At 34.8% G+C, this 7,425-nt stretch overlaps 3 non-coding genes across 3 annotated transcripts; 2 read left to right on the forward strand and 1 right to left on the reverse strand.

The window, feature by feature from the left end:
- The first annotated feature begins 4,098 nt into the window (after positions 1 to 4,098).
- Positions 4,099 to 4,171, forward strand: Trnav-aac. The gene has a single exon. It is a non-coding gene; the product is annotated as a tRNA-Val (tRNA).
- A 1,023-nt stretch (positions 4,172 to 5,194) lies between these two features.
- On the reverse strand, positions 5,195 to 5,267 carry Trnav-aac. The gene has a single exon. It is a non-coding gene; the product is annotated as a tRNA-Val (tRNA).
- Positions 5,268 to 5,386: 119 nt separating this feature from the next.
- Positions 5,387 to 5,458, forward strand: Trnah-gug. The gene has a single exon. It is a non-coding gene; the product is annotated as a tRNA-His (tRNA).
- Positions 5,459 to 7,425: the final 1,967 nt, after the last annotated feature.

Consider the following 7,425-nt stretch of genomic DNA (forward strand, 5'->3'; position numbering starts at 1 on the left):
TTTCACATTCCCCCCTAAAAAAAAGGTGATTATTCATAATTGTTTTCTGAGAAACTAACAGTTCCAGCTACAATTCGTTCAGAAATGGCCTAAACTAACTCGACTCCATTTTGCTTTATTATGGTACTGACATTTTTTATTACAGGTTTGGGCTTGAAACACCTGAGTGATATCATCGTTTCTTCGAAGGGGAGTTAGTACTTAGGGAAAGGTACGACTCGTAACGAGGTCTTGAGCTGCACTGTTAGTTTTGGCAGTTCTATGCGATGTAGTTTTATTCAAATGATGAAAGTGCCGAGGAGATAAGTCGTGAAACTTGTTTTTTGTTAGGGTGTCATGAGAATACCTGTTTATGTTTATTTAAATATGTACTTGAAGTTCTCCTCAATGAAAAAAATATACTAATCATCAAAGGTTTTAGTTTTTTTCCAATGTATAAGCTTTTATTTATCTCTTTTTTAGAAATGTATACCGAACAATCTATATTGATCAGCACTGGAAGACAAAGTGCGGGAAATCATTTGATTTAAAATTATTTAAATTATTTAAAATTGCCGGTTCTGGACTACACATCATCGGTCAAAAAGAGGAAGCTGCGCTGGTGAACTGCATCTGCTAGGCTTTTATTATCAATTTTGTCAGGTACAAATTGATCAATCTGAAACATCTTGCAAAATTCATTCACACTGGAGCGCCCAACGCACGTCAAACTTACACGGACGCTCAAGCCTCCAAAAAAGTTGGAACGGTAACTTCAACTCGCTGGTTCTCGGGCATAACTTAACCAATCGGAACGATTTGTAAGGATGTCTAGATGATTCTAGAACTTTGCAGAACTCGATTTGATCAAATCTGTGATTTTTACGATCAAAAAAATCGTTCCACCTTCTTCTAACGCGCTGCCTCTTTAGAATTTTGGGTGTTTTTTTAGCGTACATAAACAAGGTGGAACGATGTTTTTTGATCATAAAAATTGAAGATTTGATAATATCGAGTTCTGCAAAGATCTAGGGTTATCTAGACATCGTTACAAATCACTGGAGAAAATAATCGTCGCGATTGGTTTAGTTGTTCCCGAGAACCAGCGATTTGAAGTTACCGTTCCAACTTTTTTTTAGCCTTGGGAGTTGGAATGTTAAAGACAGATTATTATTTTTACCTCAAACTTTAACAATTATGATCCAGCCTCATCAATTCACGGTTCAAATCAAAATAATGTCGAAAAGTATTACTTTTCGATGCAAGTATTTTATAGTTCCACTTCTCACCACCTATTCCAGTAAAGCAAAGTAGAAAATTTCAACCTTTGTATCAAAAAGTATTACTTTATGATTCTGTTGATTTTGATGAAGATAAGTAGGCCGTTTCGTCATTTGAAAATGTCAGGCAAAGCAGAAAGTTTTAAAACGGAGTTGCAAAAAGTACAAAAAATAGTAGTTTATGCAAAAAGTTGCAAAAAGAAGATTATTTCAGCACGAGTTGTACATTGATCCAACGAGGTTTACCGAGTTGGATAAATACGACGAGTGCTGAAAAAATCAAGTTTTGCAACAAGTTGCTTACCTTTTTTTTTGCAATTCCGAAAAACGCTTTTTTAATGGAATTTTATGTCAAACATTCATGTGTTTAGTAAATTCATCGTTCAAAACAAAAAAATACTGATAAATGATACTTTTCAATACTAGTGTTGAAAAGTTCAACTTTTCAGCACAGGAATTAATTTTCGATTCTGTTATTTTTGCGATTGTCCACGATCCACACAAAAAAGTTTTTTTGTATGGACAATTGTCCAGGAGGGGGTACCTAAAGTACTGTTACAAAATTGTTGACGACAAAGTTTTTCTATTTTTACAATCAGATTGGTGCAGGATTGGATCCGTAAGTTTGGAGATTTTGAAAGAAGAAGACACCAACTTTCTTGGTTGCTGTGCACCCTTAATTACAAAAAGCATTTTTTTTTCTAAATTTTGTCGCTGCGGATTTGGCCACCATCTTGGATTTAAAAAGTTTAAAGCACTACTTTTGTACCCGACCCTCTCTGATTTCAATGAAAGTTTGTAGACATGTTATCCTAGGCTTAAATAAGCCATTTTTGTGTATATGGAGTCAGTTGAACTCGAAAATGACATTTAAGAAGGGCGTATGTTATTCCAATATTTTTTGTATTTTGTAATTTAAAAAATACTGTACCTCGAAGCCGTTGCGTTGTATTAAAAAGAGGCCAAAGACAAACTTGTATGAAATTTTGAAAAAATACACTGAAAAAAATTAAAATTAATTTTTAAAGTGATTGCAAAATGTAAAATTCTTTCAAAAAAACCCGTACAATTTCCTACACGCAGAAAAATAAGGCATATTTGAATCAACAAAACGTTTTGTTGATTAGAAAATCAAGATTTTTGTTGAATCAACGCTAAACGTCAAAGCAACTTTTTCAAAACAACAAAAGATTTTTGTGGAATTGACAAAATCAAGGTTTGTTTCAACGCAAAATCGACGTTGATTATATTCAACAAAAATTTTGTTGAATCAAACCTCGCACAGGCTGATTCTACAAAATATTTTTCTGCGTGTACAAGTATGTCTTTGACCACTTGAGCTGGAATTGCTCGTAATACTTCTCGACAATCAAAAATAAGACAGCGAAAATACTTTTTTGTCGTGATTCGATTATCAAAAAAGGAACTTGGATTTGTGATCAGGAGCCAAAATTTACTCCATGTAGCAAAGTTAGACGCAAACCAAAGAGTGGTTGTATTTTTTCCTATTTCACGTGAGTTTTGAGTTACGGATGCCATTTTGTACAGCTTTCATTTCTACCGTCAACTAAGGCGAATTGGGACTACAGTCTGAATAGGGACACCAGTTTTTAGAGCACTTGAAAGCTTGAAATTTGGAAAACTATCCGAAACTAATAGAAATATTCAAATATTGTGCAGCAACAAAGCTAAAACAGCTGTCCCAATTCGCCCCATGTCTCCCGTTTCGCCCCAGATGACGGTATATATTTTGACTATATAGATCCACAAAAAAAGTCATCTCGGTAAGTAGGACAAAATGATTGCAGCAATGTAATGAATTCAAAAATATATAGTACAAAATGTTCAATATGAAGATTCTCAAGAAAAGGCTTAGTTGTATAATCACTTGTTAACATTCGAACAAACTATATACAGTATGTAAAAAAAGTATTTACACCCCTTGGGCACTATGCACATTTTGTGATGAAACATGTAAACAATTTAATGTTGACATAAACCTAGTACTACGTTTTGTTCAGAAACTCATGCCGAACATTTTGCTGCAAAAAGCACATGAAAAGATGTTTTTTATAAAAAGTTATATAACAAATACTATTACAAAAATAAAAAAGGTGCAAAAAAAGTTTGTACACCTTTCGAAAAATTAACATAAATAAAGTTATTTGTTGACAAATCACCAAAAATCCAGTCTCCCAACTCCAAAAAGGCATCCTTGACTGATTAAAAAAATAATTTGGATTGAATATAAAGTTTACTAATTACTTAGTATAAAAGTTTATATAACTCTGGAAATTCTATATAAAACTTATCTAAACTTAATTTTGCAAACTTTAAATTTAACTAAATGTCAATATATTACTATAGAATTGCTAAATAAACATTCTGGAGTGGGTATAACACCGTTTTGGGGGTCTTTGTATCGCTAGAATAGATTTTTCGTTGGAATTTCGTACCAACCCGGAATTACGTCGTCGGATTAATTAGTAAACTTTATATTCAATCCAAATTATTTTTTAATCAGTCAAGGATGCCTATTTGGAGTTGGGAGACTGGATTTATGGTGATTTGTCAACAAATAACTTTATTTATGTTAATTTTTCGAAAGGTGTACAAACTTTTTTTGCACCTTTTTTTATTTTCGTAATAGTATTTTTTATATAACTTTTTATAGAAAACATCTTTTCATGAGCTTTTTGCAGCAAAATGTTCGGCATAAGTTTCTGAACAAAACGTAGTACTAGGTTTATGTCAACATTAAATTGTTTACATGTTTTATCACAAAATGTGCATAGTGCCCAAGGGGTGTAAATACTTTTTTTACATACTGTATGTATAAGTTTCCGTGGTGTAGTGGTTATCACATCCGCCTAACACGCGGAAGGCCCGCGGTTCGATCCCGGGCGGAAACAAACTTTTTTAAGTTGATTTAATTCGTGGTGTATATCAACTTTGTTTCCATTTTAAATTTTATACTTTTCTCACTGATCACTTGGTCAAAACTTCGGAAAAAAACTCATTCTCTCTTTTGGTAGCACCTTTTCGGTAATATGATTTACCGAAATTTATGTCTGCCACCACACGCCAAATTGATCCTATTTCCTGTCATCATAATCATCATCATCATCATCATGATCCTCACTATAGCACACACCAGTCTCCACCGGATCCAACATACCGTGGACGCTCTTATTAATCAATCCCACTTCCAGAAGCTTGTGCTTGCGCTCCCCAAGTTTGCCCCATTCATCAACCCACTGCTCTCATTCATTAGCCGTGCGGCGCGTTCGGACGCAAAGTGCCAGGTCACGAAATTGAATTTTTCAAAATTGAATTCAATTTCGTGGCAACCAATTTTAAATACACATGTGCTGCTGCCTCAACCTACTTGCAATACACGTGGTCCTATACACTTACGGGTCATAAAATAAACGCTCCAATTTGGTGATGAATATGGGCTGAATTTCCTTTCAATCAGCTCTCATTTCGGAAAAAAGACACAGTCCCCCAGAGCTCTCCTTGGCGAATCCTTTCGGCCGGGGGCAGGATAGAGCTTCAATTTCCTTTCGGATTCCGCCTCGAGGGGTATTAAATTAACTTTTATGACCTCTTTGCGGTCCCCCTCCGGAATGACCTCTTCTTGATGGGCCGATCGGGGTAGCGCAGAAGTGTTTTTCGGTTAATGGTTATGGACCAGCTTCCAGTATCAATTATGAAACCGCGCACATCGGCCCCGGACAATCTGTCCAATGTGACCACCGCCTTCGAAGGGGAACCAAGATGGCTTGTGGTGTCCCCCCGTAAAACGATCGCGCCACGGAAAACGGGGTCATTTTAATCAATTACACGTGTTGTAAAGTTCAAGACCACCAGGCTGGTGTTGTTGTTAAGATTGAGTTCGTCTTTGGATTATTTTTTTTTTACAAAAAAAAACTTGTTTCCGCCCGGGATCGAACCGGGGGCCTTACGCGTGTTAGGCGGATGTGATAACCACTACACCACGGAAACAGATGAAATTGTTGAAATATTTTATGTTTGCCATGTCCGAACATGAATAATTAACAAGTTGTTCAGTTACAATAATTGTGAATTTGAAGTGAAAAGTTAGAGATTAATCACCCAACGCAGCCGTGATCGTCTAGTGGTTAGGACCCTACGTTGTGGCCGTAGTAACCCAGGTTCGAATCCTGGTCACGGCAGTTGTTATTTTTTTTCATTTGGCATTTTAATAATTTGGAAGTTAGGATAAATTTCAATAATCATTGTAAAGTTTTAGTTGAGCATAGAGCTAAGAATATACACTCACACGCACTCACATTGTTTTACCTAAATTTGGTAAACTGCATTTTAGGCAATATTTTGAAAACCTATTGCTGAAACATTACTGTCTTTGACATTTTGCGTACTTTTCAAAATTAGGGTTGAAATTTGAAATTACAGTCCAGACTCTATTATCCAAAGACCTCCAAAAAAAAAATCTTTGTCTTTTTTAATTGTCGGGTTCAAGTATCACCCCTTAACTACTCTAAAGTGATTTTAGAATTTTTGAATCCAAGATGGCGGTGATAAAATATTGAGAAAATGTATTTTTCAATTTTTAAGGCAAGCAACTATTCAAATTTGACTAAAATTGGGTCGCAGAATTCGAATTTAATGTTAAAAGAAAGAAAATGAAAAAAAAAAATACGAAAGTAAATTTATTTGTTTTTGTTCGTGATTTGATCATCCGAAGTCCCATACAAACCTTCGGATAATCGAACTTCGGATTATCGAAACTTCGGATAATCGAGGCTTTGGATTAGAAGTGGGCAAAAAAGGAGCGAGCCGCTCAAAGAGTCGGTTCACTAAAAAGAGCGAACGAATCATGGCTCACGAAAAAAGAGCCACGGTTCTTTTTGAAACTCCGGTATTTTGATAGAACCATTCCACAATGGAACAATTTTTAGGCCTTTGTATGTTTTCAAGTTCATAAATATAATTATTTGTATTTCCAACAAACTGTAACATAAAACTTGTTTTTGAGAATTGAAAATGCAGTTTAAAATGTTTCAATGCTTACAAATTAAAGTCAAATTTGTCAGAATTGTGAACACGGTGTACTTTTTCATGTACTTAAATTTTTTCAAAAGTGAATGATTTCTGAACAAAATAAAAAACTTTTCATTGCACAACTGATCGTAAACAAAAATTAAAGAGTTACTCGAGTACAAATATGAGCATTTTAAAATGATTAACTTGGAAAATTTAGCCGAAAAAATAACCGTCATCTGGGGCAAATCGGGACTACACTCTGAATAGGAACAGCATTGTTTAGAGCATTTAATGGTTTTAAATTTGGAAATGGATGTACACATTTTGTTGGCCTGAGTCTGTTCTAATCTAAATCAAAATATTGTGCTCATACATGGTTAAAACTGCCCAATTCGCCCCATGTGTCCTGATTCGCCCCAGTTGACGCCGTATCCTAACTCCTCCTGCCCGATAAAACTTTGGCATTTATAGACTTTTTTGATCAAATCAGAATGTAGAAAAAGGTTCGCCGAATATTTTCTCAAAATAAAATACCAGAATTTGTTGAATTTTAGCAAAAATGAAAGCAATTTCGTAAAATTGATAGACATTTCCTTCAAAGAGCGAGCGAAAATGAGCGGTTCCTAAAAAAGAACGGTTTTGCCCACCTCTACTTCGGATAATCGAGTATAGACTGTACCATGTATCGCTTTTTGAAAGCCCCCTCTCCCTACATAAAAAGAGTAGAGGCGTGAGTGAACACATTTTTGAACTACTGTAGATATGGATTTTTTTAAACGACTGTATTTTCAAAAAATTGTTTCCACCCGGGATCGAACCGGGGGCCTTCCGCGTGTTAGGCGGATGTGATAACACCATGGAAACTAATATTCGTGAGAATTATTTCAACAGTCGTTTTTTGTTCAAAAAGTTTTTGGCTTGAAGTTTTCAATTTTATTTTTTTGATTCTTGAACTGCTCACGTCTAATGGGTCATTAGTTAGGTAACTTTTTAATGATTGTTTTTCGAAAAAAAAATCAATTTGATGTTTTTTAACTAAGTTCACTAAGATGTTTAGAACAATATTTATTAAAAAAAAGATTTTTTCATAAAATTTTAAATTTTGGTTCGATCAAAATCAATTTATGTGTAGCAT

Source organism: Culex quinquefasciatus, chromosome 2 (genome assembly GCF_015732765.1).
Source record: "Culex quinquefasciatus strain JHB chromosome 2, VPISU_Cqui_1.0_pri_paternal, whole genome shotgun sequence".
In the NCBI taxonomy this organism is placed as follows: Eukaryota; Metazoa; Arthropoda; class Insecta; order Diptera; family Culicidae; genus Culex; species Culex quinquefasciatus.